General features: G+C 30.8%; 1 protein-coding gene across 1 annotated transcript in view; it reads left to right on the top strand.

The window, feature by feature from the left end:
- The first annotated feature begins 5275 nt into the window (after positions 1–5275).
- Positions 5276–20616, top strand: part of LOC129975206 (phospholipid-transporting ATPase ID-like) — a 147494-nt gene continuing 132153 nt past the window's right edge. Inside the window, exon 1 of the mRNA XM_056088193.1 lies at positions 5276–5517. The gene's annotated coding sequence lies outside the window, so the exon portion shown is untranslated. The remainder of the gene's footprint in view (positions 5518–20616) is intronic.

Below are 20616 nucleotides of genomic sequence, written 5' to 3'. Positions count from 1 at the left end.
TTTCTGTTAAGATTGATGATAGAAAGATAATTCGAACTAGGCTGGTTTTCATACATAACAGCAAAAGCGGTTACTGCTGTAAAGCTCTGGGTGGTGCCACCTTGGGCCTCCTCTGTTTGCAAAAAAAAAAAAAAAAAAAAAACTATTCTAATAATATAAAAAACATATTTACTATTTTAATATAAAAAACATTTAATATTTAAAAAACGCTAATCATAGTTTAACGCTTTTCTATGCTTGCTATGCCAATGCTTCTGAGGGCCACGGTGGCCTGATGGTAAGGTTTCGGAACTGGAGGGTTTCAGGTTCGAGACCCGATTCTATTGAGGAACAGATGTGTGAGCGGGTCTGGTGTACGATAAATCCGTCGGAGCCAAACGTCCTCTCGCTGGTATGGAAGTTTGGAGAGGGGTGCCAAATCTGGTGTTGTCTTCGTCATCTGACCGTGGTTCAGAATTATGAAGTCCTTCTCGAAATAGCCGTAGTGTTGTTTTAAAAACGGGACGTTAATATAACTAAACTATACCGATGCTGCTCTATTGACTTATTTCCTAGCAACTAAAATTCTTAATTTTGATTTGGGCAAGCAATATAAAATTCTAAAGGTAGTATTAAATAATAAATAAAAGAGATATTTCTGTGCTAAATCCGCATTTCCTTTAAAAAATTTCCAAAAAATATATAATTTATATTATTATTTATCTGTAATACTGTTTTTCTGCTCTGCAAAACCCATTTTAAGGAAGATATATACAGGTACTCTATGTATGCCTGGTCAATGATTCTCTACTTTGGTGACAAAAATGAATGTTCTAGAAAATAAAAGAATTACGGTGCTATCTCTATTAAAATCCGAGATCCTGCTAGGAAATCTCATATCCTTTCGCAGAGACTATATAAGTGGAGACGCACACACACACAAAAATCGATTCTGCCTTTGAAGTGTTCATCACAGAGTAAGCTCTCTAACTTAATCCTGCGCACTATTGTGGTTTAATAACGATTTGTTAATTTTTTCAAATACAGTATTTGTGCGCTATGTTTTTCTTGTAATAAAGCGTTATTTTTCGTTATCAAGCATGTCGAATACTTCATGCCCCTAGCTGACGGATTTCGATAGCAATATTATGTTGCCTTTCCGATTGGCTGATTCATCTACATTATAAAATGACCGTTTCTATACAAGATTTTATAAAGTCATCTGAGAAACTTTAAAGGTTGGTTAAGCATATACACAAATCAGCAATGAAAGTGAAGCCTAGAGATAGAAATCGGGAAGAATTGTATATGATGGGTTATCACGCCAATTGAGTCTGTTTCTAAATTCACGATCGTTTTTGGTGTGAATGGTTGTCACTAGCTAGCCTAAAGCAGCGTTCACACGAGGGCAACTATTGCGCGCAATTGAAGGCCACGCCTACCTGAGAAACATCACGTGATCTCATAAGGAAAATGGCAAATGACTGTCTTATTGGGACAACTATTTGCCATTGTTCCATTGTGGTCACGTGATGTTTTTCAGGTAGGTGTGGCTTTTCATTGCGCGCAATAGTTGGCCTGGTGTGAACGCTGCTTAAGGTGGGTTTGCACTCAGCCAGTTATAAGATTCCAGTATATCACGCAAATGCAGAAGGAAGATTGCGCATGCGCTGAGAGAGCGGACAATTAAGTTCTTGTCTGGATGAGACAAGTTCTTGCTACTGTACAATTTCTGCGCATGCGTGGTCTTATTGCATGGATTGTAGCTGTCTGAATTGCTACTTTAGTTGTAAGGCCATAGAGTTCCATATTCAAAACCCAATTATTCTAAAGATTGTGGTGAATAGCATATAAGCAGTTAACAGCTCTTCTACCCGTACAATTGTTTTGGTATAATGGTTATGTTACTGGACTGCTAACCACAAGGTCCCAGGTTCTATCCCCGCGCATCACATATCGCTACAAGATCCACAGTAACATATGAGCCTGTTACGTCATACATGCCGAGGATCAAACATTTTCTAGCTTATATTATATGGTGTCACATTTTGGAGAAGGAGATACTGATAATCTGACCTTGGTACAAAGTCACCAAGTTCTTTTCAAAATAACTCATAATGGTTCAAAATGAGAAATTAATGTAAATAAACTAATCATATAAGCCACAACGTTTTTCACCTTCAATTGAACTCTTAATATTATACTGGTGATTTATATTGGATGTTATCACTTTGTTAATTGTGTAAAGATGGTAAGTAAGGCCCTGAGTGTATAAAAATGATTATTTTATTCTCTGCTGTCATTGGATAAATGGCATTCAAGGAATGATATTGTTTTTCCGATCCTTATCGTATTTAAAAGTGGTATTAAAGGACTAATCTTTTGTTTTTCTGCTGTTCTGGATATATATTCATTCCTTGCTTTCAAACGCTATGCCACTTACGTGATCATGAGTTGGCTTCCTTAAAGAGTTAAAAAAAAAAAAGATTTTATATCGATTTTGGTAGTAGATAATAGAGAATGGTGTAGAAGTAATTCCGTACATCTCCAGGTTCTTTAAATAAATAGCTTATTTAAACTTTTAGAAATAAGTACTTTATTAAACGTTGTTATTTTCATTCCTGTGATGGATTAATTAGATAATTATTTAACATTCCTAGCTACATGAAACATCTTTTATAAAATATTCGTCATTTTGATCTGTCAGCAAATGAGGATTGGACCTAAGCAAGCAGCCCTTCTTTAACTTTCTGTGTTACAGTAAATGCAAAATATGCGAACCCTACAGTTTGCGCCAGTTGTATTAATATATATTTTATTATCATTTTGGGACGGATCTTATTATTTTAATAAAATGACGAAATATTGCTGCATTGAAAAGAGGCAGTCGACTCTCCATGGCCGAATGGTCATAGCACTGATCTCATAATCAAGGGATTGTGAGTTCGAATCCCGCTAGATACAATGCGATTCACAGTTTGTGTGAATATTTAATTCCTTGATTTTATGTTTCCCTTTATTTCATGTTCCAGAAGATTCTTGACATTTCTTTAGTTTACCAGACAAGTATTCTATACTTTTCTTACTGTCTCCAGAAAAGTATTCTGGAACTTTCCCTGCTAGTATAAAGCATAAAATCACTGTGTTCTGAGTTGAGTTAATAAGTTGGTTTAGCTCTACTTCTTGTGTGTGTCATTGAGTTCCACACTAAAGAACCTACGTGGCAATATTTGAGTCAGCATTCCCCTTTACGAACTTCTGTACTATAATAGCAGGAAAACGGGTTACTCTCAATCTTAGTTTTCATGTGTAATGTGTGTTCTTAGTTTTCATGATCTTACATGGAATTGAATTTTGAATCTGATACCTTCCTGTTTCGAATCAGATCTTACCACCAGGTCATCGGGATCTCAATATTAAGGTACCTTGTATAAACTATGTCGGTTTTGTAAATCCCTGTGGCATCTGGCAATATATTAAGATAATCTCTTTTAAATATCTAATCTTAGCTTTGATGAGAAACATGTAAATGCGATGATTCAAAAACACTATGATTTAAATATATCAAATTAAGTATGGGATTTTGTGACTACAAGTGTCATTTTGGGTCAAATCTTTCGGTTTCAATCGGTTGAGAAAAAAGTGTCTAAAGCACAAATTCGACTTTTGTATATTATTAACACATGTCAATGATTAATGACAAAAAAAACTCGCCAAGAATGATACGATAGATTCAATAAAAATGCTACATTCAGGCCAAAAATTAAGATTTCTTAACTATTGTACTACAATGCCATTCAAGGCGTTCTCTGGCGTGACAAGTTTATTAAGGAGTATGCGAGAAAATTCTGGAGTTACCACTTCCTCTGATTCTTGAGAAAAATCACATTTAACTATAAGAGCTTGCCACATTTCCATTGCTTAGCTTATTTTCATTTACCGATCCAATAAGAACAATGGCTGGTCACTTGAAGAGAATGTTGAAGCAGGGTTTGGTCACGACACTTATTACCATAAGACAACTAACTCTATAAAAGTTTAGCTCGCACGATGCAGTAGATCGTTTCTTCCGTAAATTCGAGTCTCGAACCCATGGTCCTTGGACCAAATTGATTAAAAGTGCACCAAGTCTGTACACTAATTGCATATCATCGGAAAAAACGTGTTTCGAATCTTTAAATTCCTTTCCCAAAATCTTATTGCCAGGTTTATAAAAGAAAGAAACCTCATCTTATGCCAGTACTTATTTAGTTTGATTATTGGGATCTCATGAATTATCAATCCCCCCCCCCTTTTTAACATTGGTGTTTTAACAACGAAACATCTTTCTTTGTACATTTGTTCACCCCAAACTACTCGAACCATCGTTCTATAGTTAATCATTTTATGATGATGTCGTGTCCACGTTACCACGGAAAGGGAGTGCAGTAGCTTCTGAGGGTGAAGACCCCTGAGCACCCGAGGGTGGAAGTCTGACTTCTAGCTCATGAGACTCACCCACATTCGCTTGCACAACACCTTTTTACAGGGAGGCACATTCTACACCTCACAGATGAACAACAACCATGCCCGAACCGGGATTCGAACCCGGGAAGCCCAGATCACGATGAAGATGCGCTACTTCTATGCCAGGACGCCGGCAAACCCATCATTTGATTTTTTAAAAAAATAATCGTTCGTTGAGTTATAGGAGGAGTTATAGGAGTTGAGTTATAGGAGTTAAATGATGCTACTTAGCATCCTTTTTCACGGCATAGACTAAATTAGTTGCAAAATTAATTATTTTTTGGGATATAATCGAATGATTGGTATTGTTTAATGCATGCTATTCCAACATTAACCACAATTTTTTCTAGCTGTTATTCTGAATTATTTTTAGTTAACACTGAAACTAAACAAGTCTGGAAAATAAACAAATTCTCTATGCCAACCTTGTTTACTTCATAAAACTATAAAATTAAAAAAAAAGAAAATTGATTTTTCCCCATTTATTGGATAGAAACTATTTATCAGTGTCATTTTAAATTCAGACATTAATAATATTGAGTATCTTAAATGTCAACACGCTATCATAATCAGTAAGCTGTAAATAAATGATCACGAGCTAGAATTGGCAATCCATAATTCTTCATCCATTTAAACCAGCTAATTTTTATCCAGAAATGAATAAGGAAAACTTACGTATTTATGGATCAATTATTTTTAAAGGTAATTTTCCTACTTGCTTGAAATCCTGAGTAATCTTATCTGCAATCCTTCTTTTTTACCTACATACACACCTTTGGCGCTTTTACTCTAAAGATAAGGTGAAGCCTTCCGATAGAACTCGTGCTCGTTCCCTATACCTCATTTTCAACAACAGTATCTTTTTTTTTTTCTCTTGGAGGTGTTAACGCTGCATTTCGGATATCTTAAAAACAGTCGTAATAAATCTTTATTGAAATCTTATTTTGCAAAGGACGTTTGAATTGTATGGTGCAAAAGTTTTCGAGATTGGCTTTTTTTGTCTGAATTCTTCTTTTTCCTCCTGCTAGTCAGGTAAGCTTATTTATTTATTTATTATCATTTATTATTATTATTATTTTTATTATTCTTTTTTCTGAACAGTCGAGTGGTAGTTCAACATTGAAAAAATACATAACAGCAGTTTTATTAGTTTAAATTCTTGAGTTGAGTATTCAAAACAGGGTTTTAGATTGCACGCTGATACATTACCTGATAAAAGGGAGGAGGTGTGGGAATTGAAAATATTGGTTTTTCGAGTTTAAATAAACTTTTGAAAAGCTTAATCTAAAAAGTATAGATGTTAAAAATACCTATAAAAAGAGTTACCAAATGTTATGATAATTTAATTATGTTAGGAATTTAAAAAAAAAGCAAATATGGAAAAATCTTTTTTTTATTTTATTAGAATATGGGCGAAATTTTTAAAATTACACGTAAATACTTTTTATATATGTTGTCGGTATTCGTTATATATGTTCCATAGAATGCCTAGGCATTGTATATAATGTCTGACGTTTTTAGCGAAAACATGAAATATGAGAATTATTACGTACTTTCATGTACTTTCGTTTACACTTTTTACGTACTTTCGTATTATATACGTACACTGTATATAATATCTAGGCATTCTATAGAATGAACAAAATCTATTTAGGCAAAGTATGAAAAAAAATCCTTGATAAGACTATATATAAATGACGTACATGTCTCAAACGTTATTCTAAAAATATTAAAAGAATGCCATTAAATTTTTTTTTCAAAATACGTAAAGAAAAATGAAAGTTATACAAAACAAAATTTATGCCTTTCTTGTTAAGGGAAATAAAAGTTTCCTATAAAAAAAATAAGAAATTAAAATTAACCTACTTGTCGAAACATGGTAAGCTTGAAGTACATTTTTCACGCGAAGACATTTCATATTTTGACACTTTGACAAATCCTTGGCTGCTTCCTTAGGTCTGAGCAATTGCAACTGACCGGAGAGAAATTTCTGGTTAGGAATATTGTCAATTCTAACCATGTTCTTAAGACATAAAGTGAATTACAGTAATCGAAATTAAAGTGATATTTGAAACGAATTGGAGATATATTTCATACTTTACTAGTTTCTTTTTTGGCATTCTATAGAATATTAGGGGAGTGTTTGAAATATGAATCGCTTCATATATTGCCGGCTAGTTTTAGGCATTATATATAATGCCTAGGCATTCTATATATTGCCGGATTTCATACTTTGCCGATAACGTATAAAAAGAAATAACTAGTTAATCGAAATACTGATCTAAAAGTTTATCATTTGAAAAACAGGTTAGTCGAAAAATGCCTATAAGTACTTTTCTACTATGCATCGTTTATTCAGTAAAAATCGTCTATTCATTGTACTATTCATCGTCTATTCAATAATATTTAGTGGTATGCACATAAATGTAAAATTTGTTTATCTTCGTTAAATTTTTATTATATAATTTAACGAAGATTATATAATAACAATTTGACGAAGATTAACAGATCCGCTTAAAAATAACGACTATTAAATAACGATAATATTTGTATAAATAGTCATTATTTTTCAGCAAAATTATTTATTCAATATTATAATTTAAAAATTGGCTTTCAAATGTGCGCAAAATTATAACTTTGTGTCTTCTATTCCGTCGTAATCGATTTCTTTTTCTATTGGTATGCAAGCAAATATAGTGCAGATAAAGAATTTGTGCTATTACACATATACTGCTTTTGAGTAACAGAAAAAAAATTATATTGTTCTTAATAGTTTGATCATTATAATCATTAAAAGTGTTAAATTATTTAAAATATAATTCAAGTCATTTATGATTTAATTTATCCGTAAATGTCGAGAGACTATTCCCTCTGTTTATGATAAGATATAGTGCGCCATTCTTGCTTGATGTTACTAAATCATAAATATCTGGTTGCCAATTGCGGATACATAATTTTTTAAACTCAAGAAATTTTCGGTGGAAAACTACGTCACTGAATGGGTGTTTGAGTTTATTAGATTTTATTAGCCTATTTAAATACATATAACTCCATTTTGTGCAATGTTTTTATTTTTGTTTAATTATAATTATTATCTGAGTTTATATGAAACATGCGTTCTTTATAACTGGCAATTCATCAAAAAAACTGTTTTCCTAGCCTTTATCTTTAATTAACTAAAATTCATATGTATCTATATATAAAATTAGAATCCGACTAATACGAATTCGATTTATAAGCTTTCCGTTAGTTGCACCAAACAAAGGCAAGATATCAGTGTATTGGTCTTTTCAAGAACCCGGAACTATCAATTTTGGACGATTTTACTTGCCGAGAGGATGATAACGAAATGTATACGATAAGAATTTCGATTAAGATTTTCGAAAAGAAGAGTCAACAAATCTTCAAAATCTCACCGAGACTGAAAAAGTGATTTTGGAAATTGTCTGTCTGTCTAAGAACATAACTCAAAAACGCTTTGAGTTAAACAGGTGAAATTTGGTATATGATCTTCACTTAAAATGTGTGGATTTCTGTCGAATTTTGATAATAAAGGAAATTTGTCCGTCCTATTTTCTGAATACAAGCTAACTCGATACCTGCAAAACTAAGAGAGATAAATGAATGAAATTTGTTACACAGTTTTAATATTTAAAATATAGACACTGTTCGTCCTAAAATTCAAAAATGCTCCGAGCTTTTGTGCATGCATTAGGACGCATTTATTTAACCAAAATAGGAGTGAGAGGAAAAATGAAAGAAGAGGGAAAAATTTTACATTTAGCAATAAGGTAAATGAATATATGCGAACTTAGGAGGCGTAAAAACAGTGGATGATTTATAATATTGCCGAAAAAAAATTCTAATTAAAAATAAAATACTTTAAAGCAATTTTTATTTATTGTGAGGAGCGCTACACATTAAATTGTGATGATTAAATGTAAAGTTTAAATTCTTAGAATTCGTTAATTCCCTTTTTTGCAAAATAATAATTTTTTTATATCAAAACAAATTTTTTTAAATTTGTTATTGAGTTTTTGATAACATTTTGAGATTAACAGCAGCAGATAATCTTGGTGACATTTAATAATATATTCTTCGTGCCAACTTCTGAAATTTATTTTGCCATATGCCAGTTTGAGTTTAAATAATACGGTCGAAAACGAAACGATTATGGAAATCTGAAACTCGAAGATTCGTAAAAATCTCGAGTTTGGATTTTTCGACAATGACTATACTTTCTCTGTACTACTTATTTGAGAAAGTAAAAAAGCATGTTATATGTCTGGTATTTGAAATATTGGAAAAAAAAATTCGAATGAATTATGTGATTGGCATTGGCTAACTTAATGAGACTTAAATTAACGAATTTGCCTTGGATTAATGGATGGAAATGTCCACAAATCGTGTAATATTATTCAAATATATGTATATTTGGTGTGTCATATTGTAAATCATTTAATTCCGTATTTAAAGACAAATCCATCTTTAATTTTCTATTTATATTTTTGATTTTATACCTTATAGCACCGTATACCTAAAAAGAATAAAAAATCAAAGCAAACAAACAAAAAAACTTTATAATCTTTTATGTAGCGTATGCGAATCAATTTCGAAGCCTCAACTCAATTTTTTTTTTTTTCTTTTTGTCAGAATGCAAACGATAATAAAAACTGCAAATGAATTCTTGTAAACAGTAGTTGTATTAAGAATTCTTTTTGGAAATCAAAATGTTTAGAATGCAATATTAAAATTGCTTTTTGAGTCAATGAACAGTTATTTTTTTCATACATTAATAGTTATTATTATTATTATTCGTTTTTCATTTATTAAAAAAATGATCATTTGCGTGAATTTGAATTTATGAAACCTCCGTGAATATTTTTGCTGTTATTTAAATCCGTATTTTTTTTTTAAAAAAATAAAATCATAATGCATTTTTTTTGTAGCAAAATTGTAAAAAACAATGATATGGGGTCTTTTGCACTCTCATCGTTAGTAACCACCCTGGGCCAACACAAGCATAATATATTCCGCTCGTTTATGAGATCATTCACCTTCTGATCATAGAAGACGATATTGGAGAAAAGCGTGTGTTAGCGTTAAGTTTTTAATCTCCGTTGGCCAGCCCTTAATTACGACGCTATCTTTCTCAATTCCCTAAATCCCTCATTAAATACCCAAAGGGAAATACCAACGCCCACGATAATTGTTCCGCGAATAGATTTCCTCCGATAAATATTTGCTGAAAATGGTACATCCAAGGAATTCCCTCCCTTGCATTTTGGCACATCTTTGCTTGTTGCTTAAAATTAGGAACTCATATCTTTCAAATATTAAATATTTTTAATAAGTCATTGTAACTATGTTTGTATAGATATATTCCATATTTCCTACTAAATAACAGGGCCAGATTCAGCCAACTTTGATTAGTTACTCTTTGAGACAACAGCAACATATTGTGAACTTTTTACAATGCGAAACCTCATAAAACATTCAATTAATTAAAATGAACTAATTTTACCTTTTCAATGATACCAATTTAATTTCCGCTTAGTTTAAATCTTCATTTATATTCGTTTTTTTTAATTAATAAATAATTCAATAGATGCAGACGATTTCGAAATTTATATATATTCTGTTGCTAGGCAGCGGTGGGAATTTCAACTATTCTGCTTTTACTTTTATACATTCTATATCTATCTTTATTCTATATTTATCCTTTTATCTTTATTCTATCTATACTCTTCCTTATTTATTTTTATATTTTTGCTTTATTTTAATACGTTTTGACAACTATTTATTAATTTTTATTGAACTGTAGAATTGTTACCAGAATATAATAGCAGAATTCAGGAAGAAACTAAAATAAAAGTATAAAAGGAAACGATTTATTTTTAATTCGTTTTGGCAACGTGTTTATAAATTTTAATCGAACTGTAGAATTGTTACCAGAACTTAATAGCAAAATTCAGGAAGAAACTGAAATAAAAGATTTAAAAGCAAGCGATTTATTTTAATACGTTTTCATTAATTTTAATTTAATTGTAGATTGTTACCAGAATACAGAAGCAGAATTCAGAAAGAAACCTAAAGAAAAGTTTAAATGCAAACGAATAACAATTTAAACAGGGAACAATTATTGATTTTATTTATTTTGACATACTTTTTATATCAATATATTATATAAATGAGTCTCAAAACATACTTTTTTTCGCATCAGAATTTGTGAATAAAATGTAAAGTACTTATATAAACAAATATTAATATCTTATAGATAAATTAGATATCGTCGGTTCATAAATGCAATTTTTAGAGTTGATATGTCTACACTGAATCGCGTACGCAGTACTTAAAATCATAAAACACTTTCAAAACATTTAAGTCGTTAGTTAGGTATTCGATTTCTGTTAATAAATTATATTCAAACATACTAATTTATAAATAGATTTTGGGATTGTAGCTTAAAATTTATTATTTATTGATGATTATTCATTAATCGAACTATAATTGGAAACTAGAAATCATATGATTTGCTTCTTTTGGAGCGCTTGAATAAAAAATATCATCTATCTGAAGTAATTATAGATTTAAATTGCTTTCCAGTCGAAAAAGTCATAAATTTTTCAAAACAAACAGTAATAGGGCATGTTTTCGAATAATCTATTTTATTTAAAAATCAATGACCACGTTCGAAATGATGTAAAGAACAAGAGGAAATTTGTGAAGATGGTCACGTGAAATTTCATGTCACGAAAATTCCGAATTCAAATACGATAATGCATGTTCCATTTCTGCTCAATGAAAAGTTTTTTCTCTTGCGAGTTTGTGTTCCATCGCTGCTGTATCCAATGACAACCCATAAACAATTGTTGGTTTGAGTTCGTGCTAGGACTGTAGAGTCCTTGGATGCTTTTATGATAAGTTGATAACAGAGCGAAGAAGGGTTTTGGTTGAAAGAAACGAAAATAACATGATATTCAGGTAAGATCAACATATTTATAATAGCCGTTGAAGGTTTTTACAGATTTCTAGAATTATTATAAACAACATAAAGTAAACTTGATGCCAACAATTATTTATAATAGAAATATTATATAAAATATATAACAATCAAATGATATTTTAGGATGTATAATCATTTATCAGAGCCATTAAAAAAAACCAAACAATTTTTTAAGATGTGTAATTATTATATTCTTGGATCTGAATATTATGTTACTTATTTTCATTGTGGGGGTGGGGGGCAGAATGACATGAAAGTTATATCATTCTATTAAAAAATAAAACTACTTGTCAATTTCTGTAATTCATTAAAATGTTTACTCTCGGTTAATGCTATAAATTGTGTTGACACCAAACGATTCTTCAAAATAAATGTTCAATTTTATGAATGACGTAAAAAAATCAAATGATTTGTATTAAGTTTCATTCGTATAAATAAATAAAGAATTGTTAAAAGGTGGATAGTTTTTAGTACAAGAGAGAAAAAATAGTATAGTAATTGTCATAAATGAAATAAAATCAAAAACTTTTTAGAAAAATTAGATAGTCGTTTCTATAAGTCAGTCAAACTATAACAAGCAATTATTTTGTATTATACTTTAAAGATGAGTTTTAAAAATATTTCTTTAAATTTAAATTCTCGTATACATAGTGTTGAGTATTGTAAGGAAAGTCTTAATGAGAAATGTCTTCATTATAGTAATACGACTTCAGATTTCATTAAATTGGCCAATTGCCAAAATGCAAGTTGATGGAGATTCGAATTTTCTAATATTAAATATGATGTAATAATTTTTGGGAAATGATTTTAATTCTTATTACTTTTATTATCATTAAAAGTTCATTCTCAATCAAAATCTTATATCTTTCAATCATGTTACTGAATGCTGGATTGCACTACATTTAATAACAATAATCGCAAGTATAACCAACATAATTTTATCTCTCATACCAGACTAGTGAAGTAAAAAAAAAAAAAAAAAATTCTCAACAATATCAATAGTTAAACCAATATCATATTCTTCAAAACCGCAAGTTTAAAATTAAAATTAATTCAGAAAACTATAATGTTCCGATATGCAATTTCGTAGATACAGTGTCTCACAAAAGTGATGGAACACTTGTGCTTTACAAAAGGAAACTGTAATAAAATAAATAAATAATTATGTACAAAAATTTTTTGGGTGTGTTTCATATTTAAAGTTAGTAACAATTATTACATAACATACATTTTGTCAAAATATTAAAATATTAATTTAATAAAAATACAATTGTTTAGAACGGAGCAAAACATGGCTCACATAAGTGATGGGACATTTACTTTTCCATCAAATATTTATCCAAAAATTTTACTTTTTAAAAGGTTTTAATATTTTGTTCGATTTCCTTTTACTTTTAAAACATGATTTAATCTTCTTGGGATGGATTCGACTCATTTTTTTGTGATTTCTGGAGTGATTTTACCCCATTCTTCTTGAAGCACCGATTTTAATTGTTGTTTTGAAGAAATGGTGTGTTTGCGAATTCTTGATTCCAATTCTTGCCAAATATTCTCTATGGGATTTAAGTCTGGAGATTGGGTGGTGTTTTTATTATTTCAGGACATTTATACAGCAGCTGGAGTCTAACGTTCAAAGCAGTGTGCTTGAGGTCATTGTCCTGGTAGAATTTAAAATCGTTATGAAGGTTCAATTTTCGTGCTGAAGATTTCAAATTTTGCTTTAAAATGTCAATATACTTGTACTGATCCATTATACTGTCAATAAAAACAAGATTACCAACTGCAGCGGACGACATACACCCCCATACCATAACTCCTCCTCCACCATGTTTTACTGTTGGCACCAAGTTCTGTTTGCGAAATTCTTACCTGGGTTTTCTCCACACCAAGATTCTACCGTCAGAACCAAATATATTAAATTTATTCTCATCAGCAAATATAACTTTATTCCAGTAATCAGAATTCTTATTTATGTTGGATTTTGCGAAAGCTAGTCTGAGTTTTCTATTCTTTTCACTTACGAATTTTTTCCTGACTACTCTACCGTGATATCCAGCAGATCGAATTACGCTTCTAATAGTCTCAGGATTAACAATTATTCCATATAATGCTTGTAAATCAGCAGCAACTTTAGGAGCACTCTTTCTTGGATTTTTTTGAATATTTCGAACGATAATTCGCTTTATTCCATTGGATAGCTTTGATGGTCGGCCAGGTCTTCTTTTATCCTGAATAATATGATTCTTTTTATATCGTTTAATGATATTGAAAACTGTTGAATGACTCAAGTTAACTGTGTCAGCAGTTTTTCTAATAGATTTTCCACGTTCAACATGCAAATCAATAACTAATTTTCGAATTTCAGGCGAAGTTTCTTTTCGTTTAGCATTCATGGCTGCACAGAGCTAAAAAACAAAAAAATTCCAAAACAAACTGGGGAGAAATACTGCAGACGATTTTATAAATTATTTCCAATTGCTTTTGAGTAAAAATAAAACCACCAAAAATATTTTTATTGCTTATTTCAGACGATTTTTGTTGCATATCTAATGGTGTCCCATCACTTATGTGAGCTATTTTTTGCTCCGTTCTAAACAATTGTATTTTTATTAAATTAATATTTTAATATTTTTTCAAAATGTATGTTATGTAATAATTGTTACTAAATTTAAGTATGAAACACACCCACAAAAAATGTGTACATGTTTTTTTAATTTATTTTATTACAGTTTCCTTTTGTAAAGCACAAGTGCCCCATCACTTTTGTGAGACACTGTATAATACTGCGAAAAGACAAAATTGAAGATAATAAACGTAATATAATATTTTATAGAAAAATAATTTCTATGTTAAAAAATTGCAAATGAAATTATTTTATTCCTTAACATCGCCGGATATATTATCTAGTGAAATATGCTTAAACAATCTTCTAAAAATTAATTAAAAACAGAAAACATTTATGCGGCAAACAATTAGAGGATTTTTTTAAATATAAATATAATGCAAAAATAGCTTTTTTTACTTCAATTTTTTTTAAAGTTATTGTGGGAAAAAACGAAGCGTCTATGAATTCTTATTCATCAAAACACATGTGCCATGTTTGATACACTTTGTTTCAAACTGTTGTCTGATTACTCAAACATTATAGGTTAAATATTTTGCATGCCGCCGTCACATACTCACACACATGCACACGCAAGCACGCACGCACACATACACGTTCTTCTTTATTATTAGTAAACATAGAGGTTTCATGTTCACATGCATGCGAAGTACAGACCGTTAGATGATTAACCCCTTGATGTATATGGTTCAAAGTTGACGCAGATATACACTTTAAATGCTAAATCTGTATACCAAAAGTTTGTCCATTTAGCTTTTTCTATTTTGTAGTTATAGTATTCGGATAGTAGGACGCATATTTCCTCTGAATAGATTTTGCTAAAAATCTGAAAAAAATCTACAAATTTGGACTAGAGATCATACACCAAATTTCGTCCTTGTAGCTAAACGCATTTCTGTGTTAAGTTCACTTATAAATGGTCGTAATTCCAAAAATATAATATTTGATCGGGGGAATTTAAAACCTGGAGGTCTGTCTTAAGTTAAAATTTTGTGTGATGGAAAATAAAAAATTAAATTTAATCTCATTGATAAATTTATTTCTTGCATTTTGAAGTGGTATAAGTATGTTTTTCTTGTAGCTTTCTGATCTGAAATATTGTTGGAATTAAATTAAATCTCTTATTCCCTCTCCATTATTCTCTCAACAAAAGATGGAGTTTACCTGATGAAGTCGTGTTCCCTGATATCTTAGTCAGTTTTAATATCTGAATAATCTATTACAAAATGCACATTGCCTTTTTGTGGTAATGTAACTTCACCTTCTGATTATTCATGCAAATGCTTAGATTATTAGCAGAATCTTTCTTCTTTATCTTTTAACAAGGGAAGAAAATGTCGCTATTCAATATCTGATAAAATAATAAATACGATTTCACTTTCATCAAAACTATGAATAAGGCATCAATGAATGCAAAAATTATCTTCAGGTAACTGTTAAAATTCAGAAAAAATTTCTTGAAAAATTTTAAAATTTTAAGCTTATAAATAAAAAAAATATTTGTTATAATATTTTCAAAAATTATAGCAAAAAAAAGTTTAAAAATATTTTTGCCTAATTTTTAATTAATTTGAATTCGAAAAATATCTTTTTAAAGTACTTGTACACATCTTCCAAATTATGTCTAATGACTCTCCTGCAAAGCGCCATCAAAAACATTCGCGCATCCCAAAACCTTCTAGAAGATGCAAAGATAAATTATTGTAATCTTTCAATACCATTTCCACATTTTCTCCTAAACGATTAAGCCTATTTCAACCAATTTTGTATACTTGTTATTTTTTTTTAAGTTAAGAGAATGAATGCTGCCAACTTTTCAAAGTGCAAAATTTAATTATTCATTTAATTAATAAATAAACTAAAATTGTGCTGTTTTTTGCTGTAAATATGAAACGAATTATTTCATTAGAAATATTTTAATACCAATTAAAAATTCAAAATTTTAATTTCCTGGCGACACCAAATTCCTCTCAATGGAATTTATTCTTTAATTTCCACTAATTCTTTTAAAATGAAACGCAGACGATTTTCAAATAAAGTAATAAAAAGACTGATCCATTTTGTCACTATTTCTTTAAATTTCTATTTTATCTCTTGGAATTTTTTAAATTGGTTTTAGTTATTTAATAGTGCCTAAAAGGATTAAAAGTATCCAATTAGATTCATTTACCAGAGATTACATGTGAGAAGGGTCCAAAGGCATTTATTCAAGTACAGCAATATAAGAAAAGAAAAAAAAAAGAATTGTGTTCATTAAATTATTTATATAAAATTAGTTTCTACATTAAAAATATGTTATGTGTGTTGTGACTTATGGCACTTTACAAGCCCGCTGACAGTTATATGTCAGCGATTTAAGCCGAGTGACGTCTCTCTCTCTCTTTTTTTTTTTTTTTTTTTTTTTTTTTTTTTTCAGTAGCGCCAACTAGGGCTAAGAGTACAACTTAGCAACTTCATATGCCACATTCGCTTGCACAACCCCTTTTTACGGGGGGGGGGGGGCACATTCATACACCTCTCATATAGAACACAAATATTTTTGGATGTTATGGTAGAAAATTTTAAAATTTTCGTTTGATTTTTAATTTATTGAAATTATATTTAAAGTACTTAAATGTACCATCCCATCCTTTCAAACCACTTCTAATAGTTGTGGGTCAAACCATCTGGCCTGTAGAACACTAAAACACACACTCAAACATACGTATATACACACATGTATTCATCTTTATTATTAGTATAGATAACGCATTCAAGTATAAATCTTCTGCAATAAAAAATATTTAGATTCGAATAATATTTTAAAAAATTCAGTATTAGCTCAATTTAACCTTTTCTAAGGCCGTGGGAAGTGCGCTTCCCACCAAATTTATCAATCTTCGTATGAATTTATGTAGGTTGGCATAAGTTTTGACATATTTTTTTAGAAAGACAGAAACTTAGATGCTTTAGTTCTTATTTTACACAAAATGATGCGTCTTGATTTGTTGCTTAATTATTAATTAACCAAATTAATTAATTAATCAAATTAAATTTATCTAATAAGCTAAATGAATCTCTTTTCTTATTCTAATTTCAAGCCTGAAAATATTTTAACATGACTAGAAAAAAAATGATCCTTTAAAGGGTTAAAGTATTGTGTCCAACACAAATTTATCTTATTCCCTTTAACATTTAATGATGACTATATATCTTTATGCAATCGAACTAACGCTTTTTATTCTAAGAACTTCAATCGAACGTACATTTTTCATTGGAAAAGGGTATCTTTGGAAGAGGTGGGTGTTAGTCAGATATCGAGAATTCAATCTAAGAATTGAAATGCACCAGCTGGTTACTGATATCGGAGTAGGGAGGTAACAATGCTCATTGTTTGATGGAAAAGGTTCGACGATAAGGTGGCGCTTTTTTTTTTTTTTTTTCCAGTGTGTTGTTTATCTCCTTATGAATGAACTAAGGGAATTGGATCGTAGAAAGGAAATGGATGAACTATAAACGTAATCGATGATTGCTTTGCGTAATTTGATTGCCAACTAGGGCTAAGAGTACAACTTAGCAACTTCATATGTCACATCGCTTGCACAACCCCTTTTTACGGGGGAGGGGCACATTCATACACCTCTCATATAGAACACAAATATTTTTGGATGTTATGGTAGAAAATTTTAAAACTTTCGTTTGATTTTTAATTTATTGAAATTATATTTAAAGTACTTAAATGTACAATCCCATCCTTTCAAGCCACTTCTAATAGTTGTGGGTCAAACCATCTGGCCTGTAGAACACTAAAACACACACTCAAACATACGTATATACACACATGTATTCATCTTTATTATTAGTATAGATAACGCATTCAAGTATAAATCTTCTGCAATAAAAAATATTTAGAACCGAATAATATTTTAAAAAATCCAGTATTAGCCCAATTTAACCCTTTCTAGGGCTGTGGGAAGTGCGCTTCCCACCAAATTTATCAATCTTCGTATGAATTTATGTAGGTTGGCATAAGTTCTGACAAATTTCTTTAGAAAGGCAGAAACTTAGATGCTTTAGTTTTTTATTTTACATAAAACGATGTGTCTTGATTTGATACTTAATTATTAATTAACCAAATGAATTAATTAATCAATTTATCTAATAAGCTAAATGAATCCCTTTTCTTATTCTAATTTCAAGCCTAAAAATATTTTAACATAACGTGACTAGAAAAAAAAATGACCCTTTAAAGGGTTAAAGTATTGTGTCCAACACAAATTTATCTTATTCCCTTTAACATTTAATGAGGACTATATATCTTTATGCAATTGAACTGACGCATTTTATTCTAAGAACTTCAATCGAACGTACATTTTTCATCGGAAAAGGGTATCTTGGAAGAGGTGGGTGTTAGTCAGATATTGAATCTAAGAATCGAAATGTACCAGTTGGTTACTGATATCGGAGTAGGGAGGTAACAATGTTCATTGTTTGATGGAAAAGGTTCGACGATAAGGCGGCGCTTTTTTTTTTCAGTGTGTTGTTTATCTCCTTATGAATGAACTAAGGGAATTGGATCATAGAAAGGAAATGGATGAACTGTAAACGTAATCGATGATTGCTTTGACAGATATGGCCTTTTGTTGGTGCTTACAATAATGGGGAATTCATATTGAAACCACAATGACGCAATTGGAGTAATATTGCGCAACTTTGCGTCGAAATAGATTATGTTATTACAGTATAGTTATATAGTTAATAGATAATGTAGTTATTTATTATGTTTAATTTATTACAATTTGTGTTGTGTAATATTATACATTTGCTGGGGATTTAGTGTTATTTTTATATGCATGCAATTCAATACAACTTTATAAAAGAGTATTTGAAATATTTTTATAATTCAATAGCTTTCACCCAATTCCACGCATATTACTAGTATCCAATAATAAATGTATAACTCTATAAATAAATAATGGATACAAAGACATTTAAATTTTTTAACGATTTTACTTGTAGAAATTTCATGGTCAAAGCGTTCTTTAGTTATTATTATTATCTGGGGGGGGGGAGGTTCTTTCTTTAAAATAGCTCTAATTTTTAGCTTTGCTAAATTGGTTTGGTTATATTAACGCCCCGTTTGAAACAACACTAGGGCTATTTTGGGACGGACTTCATAATTTTGAACCACGGTCAGATGACGAGGACGACACCTGAGCTGGCACCCCCCTCTCCACACCACACCACACCACACCACACCAGCGGGAGGACGTTTGGTCATGACGGATTTAACGTGCAACAGACCCCCTTACACGACGGTTCTTCGGTTGAATCGGGTCACGAACCTGAAACCCTCCGGTTCCGAAGCCGAGACCTTACCACCAGGCCACCGCGGCCCTTAGCTTTGCTAAAAAAAAAAAAAAAAAAAAGTCGCCCGTATTAATAGAAAGTTGCTATTTTCAGAAATAGATATAAATATTTTATCAATCTATTAAAATTAATTGCATTTATAATGATTTTTATTTTCTCATATACGTTCTATAGAGCAAATATAATAATCGTCAAAAAGTTTGAACATCCTGATTTTGACCAATCTCCACGTTTTAAACCACCCTGAGTTCGAAAAACATACTTTTGTCCGTCTGTCTGTGACAAAAATAACTCAAAAACGCTTTAAGCTGCATTGTTGAAATTTGGTATGTGGTTTTTACACCAAATTTGTATATTTGTACCAAATCCTTAGGAAAGTCTGTTCAGAGGAAGTCTGTCCGTCCGGCTATTTGAATGTACTTTAACACGATAATTACAAAATGGAGCGAGCTAGACAGATAAAACTCGATGCGAAGAATTAAAATCTATAGCTATCAAATTTTGGTAACTACAGATTGACCATCTGTCGGTCTGTATTTTTAAAAATATGTAAACGCGATAACTCAAAATCACAATGACTTGAACATATCAAATTTGGCGTGGTATCTTGTGACTACAAGAGTAGTTTTGTGTTAAATTTCTGTTTCAATCGGTGGAAAAACGAGTCTAAAATACAAATGCCATTATCGGATACTATTAACTGTTATTTGCCGAGTTGCCAAGGATGATACGATAGATTCAGTAAAAATGCCATGTTCACGCTAAAGGTTAATATTTCATACCTATTGTACGCCATGCTATAAAAGTTCTCTGGAATAACATTTTTATTAGAGAGTATGCGAGAAAGTTTTAGGGAGACCATTGCCGCTGGTTAATCTTTGCATATTCATTCGTTGCATAGAGCACCCTTTACCACTGCCTCTCTAGTGTATAACTTGTTGATCTGCGTTGTCCTTCCCTATCAACTTACCGACCATCTGTCTGTAACAGACATACTTTTCCAGGTAGCAAACTGTGGAACATCGAGTTGTTTGGTTTCTGCCCTTGTAAAACTAGAAGGCATATGTGGGATTGCATCTTGTTTGATTTGTAAATAAGAGAGTGATTAGAGAATTCATTAAAGAATGATATTCCAAACCCGTTGATTTTTAGT

Source organism: Argiope bruennichi, chromosome 7, assembly GCF_947563725.1.
Source record: "Argiope bruennichi chromosome 7, qqArgBrue1.1, whole genome shotgun sequence".
In the NCBI taxonomy this organism is placed as follows: Eukaryota; Metazoa; Arthropoda; class Arachnida; order Araneae; family Araneidae; genus Argiope; species Argiope bruennichi.
The sequence above is the reverse complement of the archived record's forward strand: the minus strand, read 5'-3'. Positions and strand labels throughout refer to the sequence as shown.